General features: G+C 52.8%; 1 long non-coding RNA gene across 1 annotated transcript in view; it reads right to left on the reverse strand.

Moving 5' to 3' along the window:
- Window positions 1-23,253, reverse strand: part of LOC138267946 (uncharacterized) — a 49,008-nt gene extending 25,755 nt beyond the window's left edge. Inside the window, exon 1 of the long non-coding RNA XR_011199895.1 lies at window positions 22,959-23,253. This is a non-coding gene — a long non-coding RNA (uncharacterized lncRNA). The remainder of the gene's footprint in view (window positions 1-22,958) is intronic.
- Between the last annotated feature and the right edge of the window lie 393 nt (window positions 23,254-23,646).

Genomic DNA, 23,646 nt, shown 5'->3' on the forward strand with positions numbered 1-23,646 from the left:
GCTGTCCCTTGACTGGCCAGGATCAAGTGCAGAACACAACACAAACTATCTGAACTGTGCAATCAGCTGGTGAAGGGGAGAGAGCAGGTAGACTCTGAAGAAGTAGTGCAGAGCTGGGTCAAAAAAAAAGAAGAAAAAAAGAAGAAACACAAGATGAATACGATACCCCCCATAGAACCATTCATATGGGAGGGTGCCCCATCAGCACAGGCAGCGAGGTGGAAGGACTGGGTTGAGAGAATGCTGCTATTTTTCAAAGCCATGAAAATTGAAAATGCCCAAAAGAGGGCCATGTTACTGCATCTAGGAGGGGGAAGATATATATCGAATATTGAAAACGATTGGTAAAGCAACACCAAAAACACACCTGCCCCTCATCGCAGCCTTTAAAGCCCACTTTGAGCCCATGGTCAACGTCGACTACGAAAGATTCATATACAGGCAAGCCATTGACACGTTCTATATGAGACTCAAAGAACTGGCCATCACGTTCAACTTCCAAGATGAAAACGATAAACTCAGAGGGCACATTATTCAAGGGTGTGCCTCATCAAAATTATGGGAACAAATCATGGAGGAGTCAGGACGGTCCCTAGCGGACATCATGACAATGGGAAGAATAAAAGAACTGTTGAATGTTGAAAGCGAGAGCCTCACTGTTGGATATGGCCCTTTTTGCAGGGTTATCCCCAAACATTTTGCCTTCTTCCTCCTATTTTTTCAGGTCTGTTTTTGCTGGTTTATTGTCTCTGCGCACTTTACCACTGCTAATCAGTGCTAAAGTGCAAGTGCTCCCTATAGAAATTGCGCTGTTGATTGGTTTATCCATGATTGGCATATTTGAATTACTGGTAAGACCCTAGTAAAGTGCACTAGAGGTGCCCAGGGCCTGTACATCAAATCCTACTAGTGGGCCTGCAGCACTGGTTGTGCCACCCACATTAGTAGCCCTGTAAACATGGCTCAGACATGCCACTGCAGTGTCTATGTGTATAGTTTTAAACTGCCAATTCGACTTGGCAAGTGTACCCACTTGCCAGGCCTCAACCTTCCCATTTACTACATGTAAGGCACCCCTAGGTTAGGCCCTAAGTAGTCCCAGGGGCCACTTGCAGTGTATGTTTAAGGTAGGACATACACTAGTGTGTTTTATATGTCCTAACAATGAAATACTGGCAAATTCGGTTTTCACTGTGCAAGGCCTATCTCTCTCATAGGCTAACATGGGGGCTGCCTTAAATATCCTTAAAGTGCAGATTCCCTTTCAGAGTAGATACAAATGTGGAGTTTAGGGTCTCTGAACTCACAATTTAAAAATACATCTTTTAGTGAAGTTGGTTTTTAAATTGGCTGTTTGAAAATACCACTTTTAGAAAGTAGGCATTTTCATGCTTATACCATTCTCTGACTCTGCCTGTTTGTGGATTGTCTGTCTGGGTCAGTTTGACAGTTGGGCTGCTTTGCACCTCTCTAGACAGTGGCACAAAAGGGGGCGGAGGTGTAGCCTGCATCTCCTGATGAGCCATCTGAGCTAGAGAGGAGGTAGGAGTGGTCGTTCACACCTGAAAGGACTGTGCCGGCCCTCACACAATGCAGTCTCCGACCCTCTGGTATGCATCTGGGGCCTGGCCTGGACAAGAAGGATCTTGCAAACACTTGAGACTTTGCTTTGAAGTTTGCCAACTTCAAAGGCAGAACTGGGTATAAGAAGAAGACCCAAAACCCCAGACTTTTAGAATCTTTCTGGAATCAAGAGGAACCTCTGCCCAGGAGAAGAGCTGAAGGAGGACTACTGTCCCTTTGCTGTGTTGCTTTGCTGGACTGGCCTGCAGTTGCTGCTTCTGCCTGAAAAGAGTGCAAAGGGTGAACTTTGCTGTGTGTCCTGCTTGAGAAAATTCTCCAAGGGCTTGGAGTAGAGCTTGCCTCATGTTGGAAGTCTCAGGGACACCAAAGACTTCAGTTTCTTCGACCTGCAGCACTGGGAACTGTGTGTTTTGTGCTGTTTAAGAGGAGGAACCACTGCGATGCCGCTGGCCTGCATCGTGACCTGCCGACGCCACATGGAGTCGCATTGCCCCGCTTCGCACTGTGACCCTGTTCTTCCCGACGCAGTCATCGGACGATTTCACTGAGCCGCTGCTCGCACTGCGACCTGTGGGTCCCGCACTCCGGCATCGCCTGCTCACACTGCAGCCTGGGCATCCCCGATGACGGCGCTCCTGCTGACACCGGCACCACTGCCTGCACCGTGGCCTGTGGACACTGCTCATGAGGTACACGAAGCACCGTCCCATCCCGCACCGCAGCCCCGGTCCACCGACGCCAGCACCATCGACTCCTGTGTCATCACCAGGCATCCTGCCTGCACCGTAGCTTGTGGACACCGCTCATGAGGGTCACGAAGCAGCGTCCCGTCCCGCGCCGCTGGCTTGGGCCTACTGACGACATCGCTTCAGCAACGACGACGACGCTGCCTGCACCGTGACCTGTGGACACTGCACGTCGCACCGCCCCGCTTCACACCGCAGCCCTGGTCTCACCAATGCTGCTGGACGCCGTCACAGAGCCGCTGCCTGCACCGTGACCGGTGGACACCGCACGTCGCATCGTTACAGCTTCGCACTGCAGCCCCAACGCCATCCACGCTGGCGCACCTGACTTCATTAGCCTGGAGTTCGATCTGCAACGCGTGTGACCTCAAGGGCCTGACGACTCCTGCACCGACTCCAGACCCGACACAACGTCAGTGACGCCGCTCTCCGGAGCTCACCGTAAGGATCACGACGCCCTGCAAATCCAAGGTACTGTTTGCGGGTCTTCCTGACACCGTAGCTGGCCTGAACTGTTGGTTTTGTTGATCAGGACGCCGTGATAGCCCCAGTTGGAGCTATTGACTTCAAGGAATTGTAGTTTTGAGTAAATCTTGCAGAATTCATATTTTTCGTATAGTATATTGGATTTTTATCGTATTTGGTCTTGTTTTATATAGATAAATAGTGGCTATTTTTCTAAAACTAGTGTGGTGTCCTTTTGTGGTGTTTTCACTCATTACTGTGTATTATGTGCAAATGCTTTACACATTGCTTCTGAGATAAGCCTGACTGCTCGTGCCAAGCTACCAAGGGGGTGAGCAGGGGTTATCTGAGCAGGTATCTCCCTTATCCTGACTAGAGTGAGGGTCCCTACTTGGACAGGGTACAAACCGACTGCCAACTAGAGACCCCATTTCTAAAATTGGTTGTTAGCGATGAGGATAGGACTTGCATTTGCACTTGACATACAGTGATTGGTGTACACTACTACCATATCGCAGACCATTACGTGCCACATACACTTTTTTGTTTTGATTTTTTTCTCTTTGACCTATTTTTGCTCTTGAGTTCAAGTGAACCCCAACTACATCATGTCTCAATCAAGAGCATATTCAGTTACATCCCAGGATTTGTTTTTTGAGGAGGATAGGTTGGAAACCTATTCCATGAAGGAACTGAAGGCAGTTTGTAAAAACCTCAAAGTTCAGATCAGAGGCCTCACCAAAAAGGAGGAGCTACAGAAGGCGCTGAGGGCCTGGGTAGCAGCCAGAACTGCCAGTGGGCAGTCTGAGGATCCAAATGGAGAGTCTGCTGACACAAATGGAGAGTCTGCTGACAGAAATTCTAGGGAAAATGTACTGAGGGTGCAGGAGCTGCTGGCGGGGGAGGTACCCCCTGTGCCAAGCAGCAGTGGTGGATTAAAAGGACTGACTCCAGAAGAGTTGGAGGACAGGAGAGAAGCCAGGAGGCACCAGACTGAGTTGGAGAGATTAAAAATGGAGGCTCAGAGGGAGCAGAGAGCCATGGAGGAAAGAAAGATGCTTTTGGACCATGAGCTTAAAGTAAAAGACCTGGATGTGAGGAGCAGGTCCAGCCAGGATGGTGGCAGCAATTCCTCAGTGCAGTCAGGCAGAATTGTGCACATTCCTTAAAACATAGGGAGAGAGTACAAGAAGGGAGATGACATACAGAGGTGGTTTCAGGGATATGAGGCGTCCATCCACATGAATGGGGTCCCTGAGAAGAAATGGGGATCAGGTTTGTGGAACCACTTCACAGAGGAGGGGAGGGACACTTTGCTAGCTTTGGGTAAGGGGTACAACCTCACCTACGCTGACATGAAGGAGGCCCTTCTCACTTGGTATGGTCTCACTCCTGACAAGTACCGGGATTAGTTTAGGCAGAGTAAGAAAACTGAGTCCCAGATCTGGTTAGAGTGTGTACATTAGTTTTGCAGAGCACTGGATGGTTGGGTGAAGGGCAGTAATGTGACAGATTTTCAGGGGCTGTACAACTTAATTGCGTGGGAGCACTTGTCTAGTCTGTGTTTTGCAGAGCTGCGCCAGCACTTGACTGATAGTAAGCTGACTGACCTCAGGAAGCTTGCTATGGAGGCGGACCGCTGGGTGAGTACCAGGGTCCACAAGAAGGTTTATGGGGGAGACTCCGCCAAAGATGGGCAGGGTTCCCAGAAGAAGGAGAGGGGAGTCAAGGGAGACGCCGACAGGTCCCAGGATAAGGAGGGAGAAAAAGAGTCCCAGGCCCCTTCTGACAGGAAGGAGGGAGGTTCTGGTAGGCAGTGGCCCAGGGCACCCCATTTTCAACCCCAGTGCTTTGAGTGTTCTCAGTTAGGACACATAAAAGGGGACTCTGTCTGTCCTAAGACAACCCACATTGGTGGCCCCTCTACCGAGGTGGCTAACATGGCCTTAGGGAGAGGTAGCCCCCAGGGGCAGGTCATAGACCATGCCATGATATCCCTTAGTTGGGAGGTTGACTCAGAGGGTGAGTTGGTGATCCCTGAGGATGGGAGTCGTCACTTCAACCAGGTAACAGTGAATGGGGTCCCAGTCACTGCTCTGAGGGACAATGGGGCTAGCCATACAATGATGGTGGAAAGGCTTGTCTCCCCAGAACAGTACACCGGCCAGGTATGTAGGGTGACACCAGCCCATAGGCAGGACTTCTTCCATCCTATGGCCCTGATATCCCTAGAGTGGGGTGTGGAGGTGACCCAGAGGCGGGCCATAGTCAGTCCCCAGATGCCCACAGACTGCCTTCTAGGGAATTCGTTTCCCCAGGTGTCAGGGGAACTGGGCGTGGTGGCCCCCCAGAGGCACCCTCACAGTTCAGTTATCTGGGGGTACCACTCCAAGGTGGAGGGTACTGGATCCCAGCACGACAGACAGGAGGAGGGAGAGCCCACCCCTGTCCTCTGCTCAGCCTGAGGGTACAGGCCCAAGGGTGAGTGACCAGTCTCATGACACCACTCCTAAACTGGTGGGAAGGGAAGTGGAAAAGGGGTGCAAGTCATCTGGGGTTACTGCCTCCCACTTTTTAAAACCACAGAGGCTAGAGACCCTAACATGGCCTGGGTCCTGGCTCTTGACACTGACAGCTATCAGTGGCCTCTGTTGGTAGTTATCCTTGTGGTCAGAGTTTTCCCTGGGAGGGGGACTGAAGTCAGACCCCAGGGGTGGAATGGGCCACATCACACTGTTGGCCCTGGTCTTACAGTCTGCCTACTGGGATGCATCTGTGAGCAAGGTAAGGTTAGGTGCTGCACAGATGGAGTTCTCAGATGAGGAGAAGAGGTCCCCCAAGGTTAGTTCAGTGGGCCCTGAGAGTGTTGACCGAGGGATCAATCTGGGTTCAGAGAGGTGTAGAACTGTCAAGAGCAACTGCAGTAGTGGGCCATTGTTAAGGTTCTATCGCCCTGAGCAGGGAAGTACAGCAAGGTATTGATTGGCCTACCCTGGCTTTAGGCTGGGAGGGTGTTGTGTTGGAAATGGCCCTTTTTGCAGGGTTATCCCCAAACTGTTTGCCTTCTTCCTCCTATTTTTTCAGGTTTGTTTTTGCAGGTTTATTGTCTCTGCGCACTTTACCACTGCTAATCAGTGCTAAAGTGCAAGTGCTACCTGTAGAAATTGTGCTGTTGATTGGTTTATCCATGATTGGCATTTCTGAATTACTGGTAAGTCCCTAGTAAAGTGCACTAGAGGTGCCCAGGGCCTGTAAATCAAATGCTACTAGTGGGCCTGCAGCACTGGTTGTGCCACCCACATTAGTAGCCCTGTAAACATGGCTCAGAACTGCCTCTGCAGTGTCTGTGTGTGCAGTTTTAAACTGCCAATTCGACTTGCCAAGTGTGCCCACTTGCCAGGCCTCAACCTTCCCTTTTACTACATGTAAGGCACCCCTAAGTTAGGCCCTAGGTAGCCCGAGGGGCCGGGTGCACTCTATGTTTAAGGTAGGACATATACTAGTGTGTTTTATATGTCTTAACAGTGAAATACTGCCAAATTTGGTTTTCACTGTGCAAGGCCTATCTCTCTCATAGATTAACACGGGGCTGCCTTAAATATCCTTAGAGTGCAGATTCCCTTTGAGAGTAGATAAAAATGTGGAGTTTAGGGTCTCTGAACTCACAATTTAAATATACATTTTTTAGTGAAGTTGGATTTTAAATTGGCTGTTTGAAAATAACACTTTTAGCAAGTAGGCCTTTTCTTGCTTATACCATTCTGTGACTCAGCCTGTTTGTGGATTGTCTGTCTGGGTCAGTTTGACAGTTGGGCTGCTTTGCACCTCTCTAGACAGTGACACAAAAAGGGGCGGGGTGTAGCCTGCATTTCCTGGTGAGCCATCTGAGCTAGAGAGGAGGGAAGAGTTGTCGTTCACACCTGAAAGGACTGTGCTTGCCCTCACACAATGCAGTCTCCGACCCCCTGCTGTGCGTCTGGGGCCTGGCTTTGGACAAGGAAGGATCTTGCAAACACTTGAGACTTTGCTTTGAAGTTTGCCAACTTCAAAGGCAGAACTGGGTATAAGAAGAAGACCCAAAACCCCAGACTTTCGGAATCTTTCTGGAATCAAGAGGAACCTCTGCCCAGGAGAAGAGCTGAAGGAGGAGTACTATCCCTTTGCTGTGTTGCTTTGATGGACTGGCCTGCAGTTGCTGCTTCTGCCTGAAGAGTACAAAGGGTGAACTTTGCTGTGTGTCCTGCTTGAGAAAATTCTCCAATGGCGTGGAGTAGAGCTTGCCTCCTGTTGGAAGTCTCAGGGACACCAAAGACTTCAATTTCCTCGACCTGCAGCACTGGGAACTGTGTGTTTTGTGCTGTTTAAGAGGAGAAACCACTGCGACGCCACCAACGACGCTGTTGGCCTGCACCGTGACCTGCCAATGCCACACGGAGTCGCATTGCCCCGCTTCTCACCGCAACCCTGGTCTCCCTGACGCCGTCATCGGATGACTTCACTGAGCCGCTGCTCGCACTGCGACCTGTGGGCCCCGCACTCCGGCATCGCCTGCTCATACCGCAGCCTGGGCATCCCCAACGCTGCCGCTCCTGCTGACACTGGCGCCGCTGCCTGCACCGTGGCCTGTGGACACCGCTCGTGAGGTACACAAAGCACTGTCCTATCCTACACCGCAGCTCCGGTCCACCGACACCAGCACCATCGACTCCTGTGTTGTCAGCAGGCATCCTGCCTGCACTGTGGCCTCTGGACACCGCTTGTGAGGGTCACAAAGCCCCGTCCCATCCCGCACCGCTGACTTGGGCCTACCAACGACATGGCTTCGGCAATGACGCCGACGCTGCCTGCACTGTGACCTGTGGACACTGCACATCGCACCGCTCCGCTTCACAGCGCTGCCCTGGTCTCACCGACGCCGCCACCAAGCCGCTGCCTGCACCGTGACTTGCGGACACTGCACGTTGCATCGTCCCGCTTCGCACCGCAGCCCGGACGCCATCCACCCCGGCGCACCTGTCTTCATCAGCCTGGAGTTCGATCTGCAACGCGCGTGACCTCAAGGGCCCGACGACTCCTGCACCGACTCCAGAACCGACACTGCGACGTGGCTCTCCGGAGCTCACTGCGAGAATCACGACGTCCTGCAAATCCAAGGTACTGTTTGTGGGTCTTCCCAACACCGTAGCTGGCCCGCAATGCCGCGGCCGGCCTGAACTGTTGGTTTTGTTGATCACGACGCGGTGATAGCCCAAGGTGGAGCTATCAACTTCAAGGAACTGTAGTTTTGAGTAAATCTTGCAGAATTCATATTTTTCTTACTGTATGTTGGATTTTTATTGTATTTGGTCTTTATATAGATAAATATTGGCTATTTTTCTAAAACTGGTTTGATGTCCTTTCGTGGTGTTTTCACTTATTACTGTGTGTTATGTGCAAATGCTTTACACATTGCTTTTGAGATAAGCCTGACTGCTCGTGCCAAGCTACCAAGGGGGTGAGCAGGGATTATCTGAGCGGGTATCTCCCTTATCCTGACTAGAGTGAGGGTCCCTGCTTGGACAGGGTACAAACCGATTGCCAACTAGAGAACCCATTTCTAATACTCACACATGGAGGCAGCGCTCCAGTGCCCAGTTAAGGTAGAGCAACTTGCCGCAGTTACGCCCATGCCCTATAGATCCAAACCTAAGAAACAAACACTGTTGCAGAGAACATGCGGGCGATGCGGAGGACCGCCATACCCCTTGTCAGGCAGTCCAGCCAAAGGAAAGACGTGCGCAGGATGCGGAAATCAATCAATCAATCAATCAATCACTGCATTTGTAAAGCGCGCTACATACCCGCGAGGGTCTCAAGGCGCTGGGGAGGGGGATGCTACTGGTCGAAGAGCCAGGTCTTGAGGAGTCTTCTGAAGGCCAGCAGGTCCTGGGTCAGTCGTAGGATGGTGGGGAGAGTGTTCCAGGTCTTGGCGGCGAGGTAGGAGAAGGATCTGCTGTCGCCGGTGGTTTTTCGGATGCAGGGGACTGTGGCGAGGGCGAGGTTGGCTGAGCGGAGGCTTCGGGTGGGGGTGTGGAAGCTGAATCGGTTGTTGAGGTAGGTGGGTCCGGTGTTGTGCAGTGCTTTGTGTGCGTGGATCAGGAGCTTGAAGGTGATCCTTTAAGTTAAACCATTTTATTAAAGTATGCCGCCTGACGAAAAGTACACCAACCCAAACCACTGTAAACATAGCCCTCAAAGTTCAAACCCGGGGCAGTGACATGGACGACAATGAAGACGAAACACAAACAGTGCACTCAATCTTCATGGTCAGCGCTGCCGCACAGAAAAACGAGAGACTGCCCAAGTGCAAAGTACTCGTAGCAGGATGTCCGGTAGCTGCTATAGTAGACACTGGAGCATCCATCAATGTTATGGCAGATGCCACGTATTAAAGCTGGCAGACGCGACCATCCCCGACGCCGACCCATATGAGAGTGTTTGCCTATGGACAAGCTCAGCCACTCACCATGAGAGGAAGGTTCCGATCTCCCCTCTGTCATGGACCACACAAGATAGAGGCATATGTGTACATTGCGGAGGAGGGCCAGCGCACACTTCTGGGGTGTCACACGGCTGAAGCTCCAAGCATCGTGACTTTCACAATTGGTGTCTATGTTGAATATCTCAGTAACATTCTCGACTCTTTCCCGCAGGTATTTGAAGGAATAGGGTGCCTCAAAACCAAGGAAATCCCCCTACACATAGATCAGTTGGTTTAACCTGTGGCACAGACGGATTGCCTTCCACCTCAGGCCTCTCGTTGAAAGAGAACTGGAGAAACTGGTGGCTGCAGGCATTATCCAAAAGGTAAAGGGCCAAACGCCATGGGTGTCGCCAATTGTAGTGGCCAGGAAACCAAAACAACCAGGAGAAGTCAGAATCTGCATAGAAGTGAGGTTATCCAATGCCGCAATCAAGAGAGAACATTATTTGACTCCTACCGTTGATGACTTCATTGGGGAACCGAGCGAAGCCTGCTGGTTCTCAAAATTAGACCTTCGGTTGGGGGTATCACCAAGTAGTCTTAGCGGAAGAGTCGAGATACATCACAACTTTCTCAACTCATGTGGGACTTTGCCGCTACCGACGATTACATTTTGGAATTTCCAGCGCTGCAGAAGTCTTTCATAACACCATCCGCGAATTACTAATAGACTTACCTGGAGTCATCGTTAGTGATGACATTTTGATTTATGCCAAAACCATTCCAGAACACCACGCACAACTAAAAAAGGTCCTTCCGCGCATCCATGAATTTGGCCTGACTCTCCACAGAGAAAAATGTGAACTCCTAAAGAACAAACTGCCGTTTTTTGGCTAAGTATTTTCATCAGAGGAAGTTGCTCCTGACTCCGACAAAGTTGCAGACATCAAGAACGCTCCCCCACCCACCAGCGTAACAGAAGTCCGTAGCTTTCTAGGCATGGTGAACTACTGCGGGAGATTCATTAAGGACCTCACTTCCATCACGCAATCATTGAGGGACCTGACTAAAGCCACCACAGCATGGTCATGGGGTCCAGCCCAAGAGAGTGGGTTCCAGGCGACAAACGATGCCTTGTCTGCAGACACCACACGGTGATATTTTCACTCCCGGAGGGACACCAGTGTAGCAGTAGATGCCAGCCTGACAGGGCTAGGAGCAGTACTCCTGCAGAAGCTGCAAGAGGATGAGTGGGCTCCAGTGGCATACGCTAGCAGGTCACTAACGGGCACAGAAATAAGATACTCGCACATCGAACGAGAAGCGATTGCTATTCATTGGGGGTGCAAGCATTTTCATCTCAGTGTATATGGCCACCCGTTCACGGTCACAACTGACCACAAGCCACTGATCCCCCATTTAATGGCACCGCTTCCAAGCCACCCGCTCGCATTGAAAACTGGATGCTACAACTGCAGGAGTATAACTGTAAGGTGGAACATCACCCGAGCACGAGCAACCCAGCGGACCAGCTATCAAGGCATCCGAGGCCAGACACCCTAACTGAAGAAAGTGAGGCTCATGAAACAGAAGAATATGTTAAATGTGTAGTTGGGAGGTCTAGACCTCTGCCCATATCTGTCGAGGCCATCCAGCAAGCAACGGCCCAGGATGAAAACCTACAACGAGTCACGCGAGCAATGGAAACCCAGGCATGGCACACAATGCAGAAACAATGGAGTAGTCTCACCCCAGATGCACAGGCCACAATGGAAGCGCTATACCGTGTCCATCAAGAGTTGACTGTCAGTGGTGAAGGCTGCCTCCTTCGAGAACACCGGCTGGTGATCCCCACCAGCTTGGCCGACAGAGCGGTTCAACTAGTGCATGCTGGCCATCAAAGTATTGTAAAGACTAATAGTCGGATGAGGACTAAAGTCTGGTTCCCAATGATGGACTTGAAAGTTGAAGAGCTAGTACGCTCCTGCCATTGGTGTAAAGTGACCGTAGTGCAAAGTACACCAGTACCCACAGAAACAGAAGATAGACCTAAGAGACCTTGGGTCACAGCCAGCCTTGATTTTAGGAGCCTTCCTGATGGCAAACACATGATGGTACTAATTGATGATTTCTCCCGATATCAGGAGGTAGAGATCATCCAGTCTTTGACAGCACAGGAGGTACTACCGAAACTGGAAAAAATACTTGCCACTCAAGGAGTGCTCCAGGAGATCAGAACTGATAATGGCCCACCTTTTCAAGGAAAGGCATCAGACACCAGAAAATAACACCACGATGACTGCAAGCCAATGGAGAGGTAGAACGATTCATGCGAACGTTGAACACAGTGGTACGAATTGCTGTTGCAAAGAAGGAAATACCTGAACTAGCTGTATACTCTTTTCTGCAAGATTACCCTCAGACACCACACTCTACGACGGGGGTTGCCCCAAGTCACCTCTCCATGGGGCGGGTTGTTGCGAATGTCGTTTCTCATCATGAAACATGGACTCCTGAAATAGTTGATGAAGCTAAAGAATATCCCAAAAGAAAGTGATCCAATGTTCGGCGGCGGTCCTGTCTTTCAGACTTGAAGGCCGGAGATTGTGTCCTCCTAAAGGATAGGTTCCCAGGAAGCAAGTTCCGAGCACCATTCAATGATTGCCCATGGATCATAGCTCGGCGACAAGGATCCTTGGTAGTTGCGCAAAGGGGAACAGAACAGGTTGCAGGAAACATCTCATAGTTCAAAAGATTCTGTCCCCCGGTCTCTTCCACTGAGGTAGACACTGCGAGTAATCCCATCTCACCAGACGCTGAACACTTTTCAGATGATGACCGACTGGAGGAGCCTGTGTCCAGAAATAAACACGTGGGTGGCGTTCCTGAATTCCCTGATCAGGAGAGCAGTCCAGGTGCCAGTCGTGACAATGCCGTGTTGCCCGCCAGGTGAACAGTGGTGTCATAGTATGAGTTAAGAAGCAACCCTGCACCTTCGACTCGATTGCGAGATCACCTTGTATGAATGCCTATTGCTACACCTGTGCACAGTTTAAACCCTGTTACTTTGGGGGTCATTCTAACCCTGGCGGTCGGTGATAAAGCGGCGGCCAACCCGCCAACAGGCAGGCGGTCCAAAAAATGGAATTCTGACCCTGGCGGGAACCGCCAACACAGGCCGCCACTTTAACACCTGGACTGCCAGGCGGGACCGACAAACAGCGCGGCGGGCACCGGCAACAGGCAGGCGGCAGACAATGTACCGCCCACCCTATCACAACTCACCAATCCGCCACCTTTTCTGGGGCGGGAGCCCCGCCGATAAAAACACGGCGGAAACAGACTACGAACGGGAAAACGCTCACCTATACACACTCCACGAGGAAGGAGGACAGCATGGAGCCCGAATTACACATCCTACCGGCTATTGTCTACCTGCTCATCTACCAGGAGTACGAACGCCGGCGCAGATGACAACGGTGAGTACTGCACCTACGACACAGGGGAGGGGGGAGGAGGAAAGGTTACGTGCACACACATACGCGATACACCCACCCCCCCCAATACCTACACACCAATGCAGAGCAACAAGTCAGAGTGACACCCCCCAAACCCCCCGGAAGAATGCAAAGACATAATTCAAATGAAGTTTAAAATTTATGTATAAAATAGGTTCATTGAAGTCATGGTAAATATGCCATATGAAATATACAAAAGAAATAATGAACATAGTGCAAAGTATAAACATAGTCAATAAGCCCTGCACAGTCCGTTAAATCTCCATAGTCCGTGGGCCAATGTGTACAAACACATGGGCAAAGCCCACACAGGAGACCGGATACCATTGGAGAGAACACTGCAGGGGCATCAGATGATAAAACAACAGGCACCTCAGGGGGAAGGGAAAGGGGGGCACCTCAGCCACATGAGTCCACGACGCCAGATCCACGAGGGGCCTCCATGCCCACTGTACCATCCTGGGGAGTGCAAAGCCACAGTCCATCAGATGGATAACCGACTCCACTGGTATTAGAGGAGGCATGGTGCCCAGAGTGCTTCGTGAACACCTGCTCGACACAGAACCGGCACTGGCAATGGACCAGCGGTGCTTGAGACGGCGGTGCCCAGCGGAGTGGTGCTTGAGACGGCGGTGCCCAGCGGAGCGGTGCTTGAGAGGAAGGCCCCAGCGGAGCGGTGCTTGAGAGGAAGGGCCCAGCGGAGCGGTGCTTGAGAGGAAGGGCCCAGCGGAGCGGTGCTTGAGACGGCGGTGCCCAGCGGAGCGGTGCTTGAGATGAAGGGCCCAGCGGAGCGGTGCTTGAGACGGCGGTGCCCAGCGGAGCGGTGCTTGAGATGAAGGTGCCCAGCGGAGCGGTGCTTGAGATGAAGGGCCCAGCGGAGCGGTGCTTGAGATGAAGGGCCCAGCGGAGCGGTGCTTGAGATGAAGGGCCCAGCGGAGCGGTGCTTGAGACGGCGGTGCCCAGCGGAGCGGTGCTTGAGATGAAGGGCCCAGCGGAGCGGTGCTTGAGATGAAGGGCCCAGCGGAGCGGTGCATGAGATGAAGGGCCCAGCGGAGCGGTGCTTGAGACGGCGGTGCCCAGCGGAGCGGTGCTTGAGATGAAGGGCCCAGCGGAGCGGTGCTTGAGATGAAGGGCCCAGCGGAGCGGTGCTTGAGATGAAGGGCCCAGCGGAGCGGTGCTTGAGATGAAGGGCCCAGCGGAGCGGTGCTTGAGACGGCGGTGCCCAGCAGAGCGGTGCTTGAGATGAAGGCCCCAGCGGAGCGGTGCTTGAGACGGCGGTGCCCAGCGGAGCGGTGCTTGAGATGAAGGGCCCAGCGGAGTTGTGCTTGAGATGAAGGGCCCAGCGGAGTTGTGCTTGAGATGAAGGGCCCAGCGGAGCGGTGCTTGAGACGACGGTGCCCAGCGGAGCGGTGCTTGAGATGAAGGGCCCAGCGGAGTGGTGCTTGAGATGAAGGGCCCAGCGGAGCGGTGCTTGAGACGGCGGTGCCCAGCGGAGCGGTGCTTGAGATGAAGGGCCCAGCGGAGCGGTGCTTTAGAGGAAGGGCCCAGCGGAGCGGTGCTTGAGACGGCGGTGCCCAGCGGAGCGGTGCTTGAGACTGCGGTGCCCAGCGGAGCAGTGCTTGAGATGAAGGGCCCAGCGGAGCGGTGCTTGAGACGGCGGTGCCCTGTTCAGCGGTGCTCTTCACGGCGGGGCCCTGTTCAGCGGTGCCTGTCTTGGCGGGGCCCTCTTCAGCGGTGCTCTTCACGGCGGGGCCCTGTTCAGCGGTGCCTGTCTTGGCGGGGCCCTGTTCAGCAGTGCTTGTCCTGTCTTTCAAGGGAGCCAGACCTGGCCAAGACTCCCCGCTTAGTCGCCCTCCGACCTTGCGGTAGCGGGGCCCTCCTGTGATGGAGTCTTGTGCCCGTGGGTGTCGTCCCTCACACCCGGTATGGGGCTGGTGGGGCCCTCCTGGTGCGCTCGGCTGCTGCATGTCTTCTCCGCCCTGCTGCCCTTGCCCTCCTTCGCTGCAGCTCTCTGGCCCTTGCCTCCCTTAGATGATGTGGCAGGTGACGTGGCAAGGCCACTCTCCTTGGTGGCAGCCGTCTCAGGCTTTTCGCGCCGGCCCTTAATTTTTCTTGTCCTCTTCCCAGGGGGTGGGCTGGCTGTCCCCTTGCTGCTGGCCGATGTTCCTTCCCTAGGAGCTGGTGGACTCCAATAGCCCTGCACTATGGTGATACTAGATGCAGGGCTGCTGGTGGCTGAGGTGCTCTTTGGACTCTTACCAGATGGAGGGGGTGGGTCAGGTGATGCAAAGAGGTTAATTTTGGAGAGGAAAGGTTTTTTAGGAGCAATGGGAAGGGTAGGTGCGGTGGGTATGGGAGTGGAGGAAGAGGATGTGGTTGTAGGAGAGTCAAGTGTGCTGTCTTTGGGTGCAGGTGCTTGGGCTGGAGGCTGTCGTGAGGTGGATGGCTGTTGGGTGGGTGGCTGCCTGCGTTTGTGTGGTTTGGAAGAGGGGGTGACAGACACAGTGGGAGAGGACACAGGGGACGTGTAAATGGCAGTGGGGGTGGTGACTGCACGTGTGCTGACTGTAATGGAGGGTGTGCTGGTGATGGAAGTACTGGCTGATGGTGGTGTGCATGCAGGTGTGAGTGGAGACGTCACAGGGAGGGAGGAGGGAGACGAGGAGGAGGGGGACACAGAGGTGGTAGTGACTGTTGGCATGTCTGCATCTGGATGTTGTTTGTGTGAATGCTTGTGGGATCTGTGGTGCTTATGTCTGGATGAGCTGCCCTTGGGTGTTGAGGTGTGTGCAGGCTGGTCTGCTGGTGTGGATGGGATAGGCTGAGGAACAGGAGACTGGGACTGGGTGGAGGGAGTTAGAAGAGGGAGGCTGGAGACAAGGACAATGGCTGCCGTCAGTGCTGAGGCCAGAGCGTTGAACGATCGCTGATGGGCAGCCTGACCCAAATGAATGCCCTCCAGGTATGAATTGCTCCGATGCACCTCCCTTTCTACACCCTGGATGGCATTCAAAAGGGTAGACTGCCCAACAATGATGGTCTGGAGGAGGTCAATGACCTCCTCACTGAGGGCAGCAGGGGTAACTGGGGCAGGGCCTGAGGTGCCTGGGGCGAAGGAGATGCCCACCTTCCTGGGTGAGCGGGCACGGAGCGAAGGCTGAGGGGCTGCTGGGAGGGCGGGGCTGGTGCGCTGGGTGGCGGCTGTACCTGTTGTGGCGGTGGGCACGGATGTTGCCGCCACCGCAAGGGAGCTCCCTTCCGAGGACGTGTCGGTGTCGCTGACGTCTCCACGGGTCCCCGTTGTGGAGCTACCCTCGCCCTCCGTCTCACTGCTGAACTCGGAGTCGGTTGCATGGCCCTCTGGGGACATGTGAGATGCAGCTCCCTCGTGCGCCGATGCCACTTCTCCTCCGCCTGATGATGCTAATGCACACATGCACAGGAAGAAAAAGAAAATGGGTGGGGGGGAGAAATGAAGACAGGTTGAGTGCATGCATTGGCAACACCGTTGGCGGAGAGGACAGACACAGAAGCCCCCTGCACTACGCTGCGCAATCGGGGTACACTACTCAGTTCTTGTGACTAGGCCTACAGGTCTATGGACGACAAATGCACACATGGGTGATGCAGGACCATGGATAGCTGTACTTGGCACCCTACAGAGGTGGGGGGGTGGGGGCACAGGGTCATGCCTAACGGAGGGGACTAGCCTACCGAAAAAGCCCTGGCCTTGAGTTACCCACAGCCCTCCTCCCCAACCCAGACACCTCCACTGCGCGCAAAGATAGCAGAATGTGCTGATACTCACCCCCTTGTGTCTGCTGTGATGTCCTCACGCGCCCATCCAAATCGGGGTATGCCACCGCCAGGATCCGGGACATCAGGGGGGTCAATTGGCGGCTGGCACCCCTCCTACGTTGGGAGGCCATCCCCCAGCAGAGACTCGGCGGTCTTTCTGGTCCCGCGGCGGATGTCCTCCCACCTCTTTCGGCAGTGGGTGCCCTGTCTGTTGTGGACCCCCAGGGCCCGGACGTCCTTGGCGATGGCACGCCAAATGTCGATCTTCTGATGGGCGCTGACCTATCTGACATGTACAGGGTGGGAAAGGAAATATCATCACTTTTCTGCATGGTAGATGTGAGTGGCCCCCCTCCCCAACCTTGCCATGTGGCACATGTTCCCATCTGTCGTGCGTTGCACTCCTCATTCGCTGCCCTCCCCACCATCTTACATACACCCCACTCAACACAGGCATAGCCCATTCAGCGTGCACCCTGTGTACTAACCTGTTGGTCTGGAGGACCGTAGAGTAGCGCATACTGGGGGAGGACCCCATCAACAAGTTTCTCCAATTCTTCGGAAGTGAAGGCAGGGGCCCTTTCCCCAGTCGCAGCAGCCATTGTATCTCCCAGACCGAGGTCACAGCAGCACTTGCAGTATAGGTCCTCTCCTGTGGATGATCAGGTCTCGAGTGATTAATCAGATAGAAAATGGCGGTCACGCCCGCGGCGGTGCGTACCGCGACCGCCGGCGCACATCGTCATTGGCTCCTGAGACCCATAGGGTTCAATGTTAACCAATGCTGCTTTGCGCCGCGGTCTTCGACCGCCTACCGCCACGGTGTGATTTCTACTGCGTCACACAGGCCTAGGCCTTGCATTGCCACTCATACAAGCCGTTCCATGCATAGCGATTCGTGTACTGTGCAAGCTGTGCGAACGAACCTGTGGGTTGCTTGACTCTGTGCTCCATGTTGTCCTTCCTAGGCACCGTCCGCTGGGACTTGCGAGGAGAAGGATGAATCCTCCCGTGTACCGACCGCTGGTGGACCTGTCGACAATGGAAGAACGACATATCATACTTACATACCGGCTTGACAGAGCAACTATACATGAACTATGTGCCCAGCTGGAGCCAGACCTGATGTCCCCCATCCGCCAACCCACAGGGATTCCTCCTCTGGTGCAGGTTCTGTCAGTACTCCATTTTTTGGCAAGTGGGTCGTTTCAGACAACAGTGGCCATATCATCTGGGATGTCTCAGCCTATGTTTTCTAAGGTTTTGTCCAGAGTGTTGTCTGCCCTGATTAAATACATGCGGAGCTACATTATTTTCCCTGAGGTGGGCGAATTGGCTACAGTGAAGGGTGATTTCTATGCCCTTGGACATATCCCCAACATCATTGGGGCCATTGATGGGACCCATGTGGCTTTGGTTCCCCCCAAAGACAGTGAGCAGGTGTACCGAAACAGAAAAAGTTATCATTCGATGAATGTCCAGGTGGTCTGTTTGGCTGACCAGTACATCTCCCATGTAAATGCCAAGTTCCCTGGGTCAGTGCATGACGCGTATGTCATGCGAAATAGCAGCATCCCTTATGTGATGGAACAGCTACAGAGACACTGTGTGTGGCTAATTGGTGACTCTGGTTACCCCAACCTGTCGTGGCTACTGACCCCAGTGAGGAATCCCAGGACAAGGGCAGAGGAACGCTACAATGAGGCCCATGGGCGAACTAGGAGGATCATAGAAAGGACCTTCGGGGTCCTGAAGGCCAGGTTTAGGTGCCTGCATATGACAGGGGGATCCCTCATGTACTCACCAAAGAAGGTGTGCCAGATCATCTTGGCCTGCTGTATGCTTCACAATCTTGCATTGCGACGCCAGGTGCCTTTTCTGCAGGAGGATGGTCCAGATGGTGGTGTTGTTGCAGCTGTGCAGCCTGTGGAGAGTGAAGAGGAGGAAGACGACGGGGACGACACGGACAACAGGGATACAGTCATACAACAATACTTTCAGTAGCACACAGGTAAGAAACAGCCACCCCAATTTACATTTACTTAAGGCCTCATGCGTCTCCACTGTCTGTGTTTCCCCCCAGTTCCTGTTAACTGATTTGTGACTTTCCCTTCCCTTTTCAGAGCTGTATGACCCACTGCCTGACTTCAGCTTTGTTTGCCCATGGACTAAAGCTTATTGAAATTGGTATGTTGTCATCACAAAGTAACTGGACATTATTGAACCGTTATGTGTAATACATTTGTTAAGAATACAAGCAGACTCCTGTTTATTTAAGTGGAATAAGTGATTTATTTTAAGTGCTAGATATAGGTAAATGATTGGGAAGCGGGGATGGGTGGGGGTGGAGTAATGTCCATGGCAGAGTCCAGTTCTCAGTCGCACAGGTGCATTGTCCATATGCCTGTGGAAGGATGGAGCAGGGGCAGTTCAAGGTTGGACAGGGTGACAATGTGGGACAGTGGGATGACATCAGGGGGTATCTTAGGCTGGCGGGGGTCTTGCAATCCTACTCTGTCTTCTTGTGAGATCTCAGGTTCCGCTTGCGGGGTGGTTCTTCTTCTGCAGGAGGTGGGGTTCTGGTGGCCTGTCGTTGTGTGGAGGCCTCCTGTCCACTAGCGCCGGCGGAGGTGGTAGGCTGTTCCTGGCCTGGGCTAGTGACAGGGGCCCTTTGGGGTGCCACATGGTCCCGCAATGTGGTGACGATCTGGGTAAGGGCCAGGACGATGGTCCCCATTGCGGAACCGATGTTCCTCAGTTCCTCCCTGAACCCCATGTACCGTTCCTCCTGCAGTTCCTGGATCTCCTGGAACCGGGCCAGTACCGTTGCCATCGTCTCCTGGGAGCGGTGGTATGCTCCCATGATGGAGGAGAGGGCCTCTTGGAGAGTCGGTTCCCTGGGCCTGTCCCCCCCGTCGCACAGTAGCCCTCCCAGTTCCCCTGTGTTCCTGGGCCTCTTTCCCCTGGCCGGTGTGCCCACTACCACTGCCCCCAGGTCCCTGTTGTTGTTGGGGTGGTGGGTCAACCTGGGTGCCCTGTAGTGGTGGACACACCGCTGATTTACGTGCCCTGGAGACAGAGGCATGGGCCCGCTGGGTGGGAGCTGTGCTGGTGTTCCCAGAGGGGGTTGGGTCTGGTGTAGCCTGTGGCTGTCTGTGGGGAACCGACTGTCCAGAGGTCCCCGATGGGCCGGGCTGGTCGTCTGGCTCCAGGGAGACAGAGCTGCTGTCATCGCTGGGGGCCTATTCTGGGGGTGGGATGGACATCTCTGGACCCTCCGTGGCGGTGTGGTGGCGTTCGGGTCCTGCAGGGGTATAAAGGTATGGTTATTGCTTCTGTGTGTGGCATTTCGTGTGATGGGTGGGTGTCCGTGTACCCATGTGCAGGCATTTCCTTGTGGGGGCTTTTGTGAGGGTGGCTTGTGGGGGTGATGTGTGTGTGCAGTGGGCATGCTTTGGTGATGGGTGTCCATGCTTTGGGGTCGCATGCAGGGCTTGGTGTTGGGATGGATGGGTTGTGATGGTGAGGCTTTTGCTAGGGGTTGGTGTGATGGGGGAGGGGGTGAGGGTGGGGGTATGATTTGGCATTCAGGTGGGCTGGGGTTGGGAAGCAGTAGTGAAGATTTGCCTTACCAGAGTCCATTCCTCCGCCTACTCCAGCGAGGCCCTCAGGATGCAGGATATGCAAGACTTCCTCCTCCCACGCGGTAAATTCTGGGGGAGTAGGTGGGGGTCCGCCGCCAGTCTTCTGCACCGCTATGTTGTGCCTTGATACCATGGAACGCACCTTCCCCCGTAGGTCGTTCCATCTCTTCCTGATGTCCTCCCGATTGCGTGGATGCTGTCCCACCGCGTTGACCCTGTCCACTATCCTTTGCCATAGCTCCATCTTCCTGGCAATTGTGGTGTGCTGCACCTGTGCCCCGAAGAGCTGGGGCTCTACACAGACTATTTCCTCCACCATGACCCTGAGTTCGGCATCACTGAACCTGGGGTGTCTTTGGGGTGCCATGGGGTGGTGTGGTTGAGGTGTGGGGTGGCGTTTGTGGTGATGAGTGTGGTGCGTGTGGTGTTTGGTGCGTGGATTCTGTGTGGGTGATGGTGTTGTGTGCCTCTGTGTTGTGGGATTCTCTATTCTGTGCTTTGTCTCTAGCCTTCATCAATGATTTCGGGTCGTAGGGGCTTGTGGGTGATGTGGGTGTGTGTTTTATATTGTGTTGGGTGTGTGGGAGTGGTGTTAGTATGTGTATCAGGTGTATGGATTTCGAACTGACCAATGTGGCTGAGTTTTCTATGGGTGTGTGTATTTTGACCGTGGCGGTGTGTACCGCCAATGGAATACCGCGTTTGAAAGACCGCTGCGTGGATTTGTGGGTCGGAATGGTATGGGCGTATTTCTGTTGGCGTGACGGTGGAGGTTTGGTCATCGCCATTTTTTCGCTGACCTTTGGTGTGGCGGATTATTGAGGATGTCGGGTTTTCGGCGGTTTGGCAGTTGCGGGTCAGAATGACCGTGGCGGTTTACCGCGGCCGCGGCGGTGTTATGGCGGCCTTCTGGCCGGCGGTAAGCGCCATTTACCGCCGAGGTCAGAATGACCCCCTTTGTTTTGTGTTTTGGAGGGATGTAGTGTCGCGCCCGTGACGCAACGTCGTGACCACTACCATGTGGAGTTTGTTCGGAGGGGTATCTCGTGATACCACCCCAAGTGCTGTTCGTCAATTAAGTGACCCGTGGGTCACGTAAGTACGAGTTAATAAAATGGGCGCCGCCGGCGGGCGTAGTTAAGTGTATGCCTCCTGCCGGCAACACCGGAGCACGGGCCCTAACTTAAAAATCACCCACCCGTGTCTGGCCTTTATTTAATGCGCTACAACATAATGGAGCCAGCACGCCCCTGACACCCTACAACACAACAGGCGTCTTTCTTTTCAGTGGCCTCCTTTCAAATAAGGTCCGAGTCAGAGTTCATTGTTTCTTTATTTGAAAGCGAGACTGTTCTATGCCCCATGAACTAAGAATAGCTCCGAACAGAAGAAGAAAGGCTGTACCCAAATAATAGGGGAAAGAGGGAGAGAGAGTGCTCCACTCAGGCCAACCCCCAGTGAGAGACATCGTAACAGGCTTTCAGATACAATACACCTTCCGCTGAGGTTAGCATCTTATTCCCAGTGCTTAATTTGTGCTTGTTGTTTCCAGTTCTGAGCACCGGCACTTATTTTTAAGGGCCGGGGCTTATTCTTCTGTTTCAACCATTTGCTGCAAGCAAAACACCCATATGGGAAAGACGGAGGAAGGGGAAATCCGAAAAAGCGTCACAAAGGGAGAAAGTAGAAAGCTGCAGGAGTTAGCTGAAGGGGCAGGGAGTGGCTTTAAATGGATTGAAGAGGCCCGAGATGGTTTCAGGATTACGCCGCCTCAGTATACCGTGTTCCCCCATTTAATTGCAGCAGCCGCGTGTTAAGAGGCGGGCTTTGGGCATCGGCACGTTTATATTTACAAAGTAAGCACTGCTTATTTCAGCTATCATTCAGCAACTGCTATACGAACGCATACCTGGTCGGGGTTGTAAGCATCCTCCACGCCTCCTTTTTAAACACACTCCCCTCCAGCCCTCTCATAGGTCCGAGGTTGCCTTGTGAAACATTATCACAGATACCGGCTACGTTCAGCCATCGGTGCTCCTCGCGTGCACTTTGAGTAACCACCACTTTCATTCAGTTTCGTTACAAAACTTCGCACAGAAATTAAACTTCGCCCCAGTTATATTTTAGCAATTTAAACTGAAATTAACGTCTGGCCATAAACGGACAACCAACAGAAAATACATTCTATGATGTAATGATCTCCTAAAAATGAACACTGAAAAGACCCCAGCCTGATATAAGAACCATTTCATAATGAACCGAAGTAAAACGGGGTTTACAAAATGAGCCTCGCTCACTGTGAAAGCCTCAAGTACGAAGGGAAAACACATTCCCCGTTTATCTACAAATTAAGTGCGATCGTGTAATATTTGACGAAGGGTTCTTTGTGTTTTTTCTGCTTCAATGATCGAGAAATCTATTTTGAGAATAGGAGAGTGTGTGTCTCTTTCTATCTAGAGAAGATATAACGTTCATGATGTGGTATTTGTGGACTTGCCCAGGGAACGGGAATCACAACGATGATAACAAATCTAGTATTTCACACACGCTAAAACGAAAGAATACAAATTAGCACAGCGGCTGTTGATTTTTATTTTGCCGTTATGTCACTGTATTCAGTGATAACATTTTTCGGATTTGTTATAAAGCGCTGCTGCTACTTTCCGGTAGTCTCGAAGAGCTAACCCTGCTACACGCTGCAATTCTAATGCAGAAAGCCGCAGACCTTGCGTTTACACACCTCTTCTCTGGATGATGTTTGCAGCGACAGCCTTTCTGCCATGGAACATTAAGCAACGCATCACGGGGAGCTGCAGCGACGCTTAAGTCTTCATTATTCATCACGGCCAATCCCGGGCCCATGCTCTCCAAGTTAACTAATTAGAAAAGCTGCCTTTGAATTATAAAAATGAAAACATTCAAATGTTTGCATCTGTGGACATGGCATTTCTAAATCGGCGTGCATTTAGCGCAAAACGAATTTTGCAGCACAGAAGACTTTCAAGCGTGGCACATCAGCAGATGGACTGCGTTTTGTAGGGGCAATGTAGAGAAAAAGGGAAGGGCGGCACGTTAGTGTTTCTGCCTTGCTAAGGGACTTGAGTCTGTTGTCCATTTCTATTCTAGGGAAGGGCTTGTCCTTAGGAGGAGCCATGCTACTACTATTGGAATTTCACGGGATTAAGCTGGGTTATCGGGAACTAAAATACCATTAAGAAACGTTATAGACAGAGTAACGGGGCTGGGCAGCCTTAGTCTGTGCTTTAAAAAAATAAAATAATAATTTAGATTTTGGAGACTATTGATATCCTCTTTGTCTATGAAGCAACTTTTATGTACGTATCTGTCGATGGTTTCTTGTAATTGTGTTAATTTCACTACCTCTGCCCAACCACATGAAAGGGCAGTCTTTGTCTTATCTCCTGCTA

This window comes from Pleurodeles waltl, chromosome 12 (genome assembly GCF_031143425.1).
Source record: "Pleurodeles waltl isolate 20211129_DDA chromosome 12, aPleWal1.hap1.20221129, whole genome shotgun sequence".
Lineage (NCBI taxonomy): Eukaryota > Metazoa > Chordata > Amphibia > Caudata > Salamandridae > Pleurodeles > Pleurodeles waltl.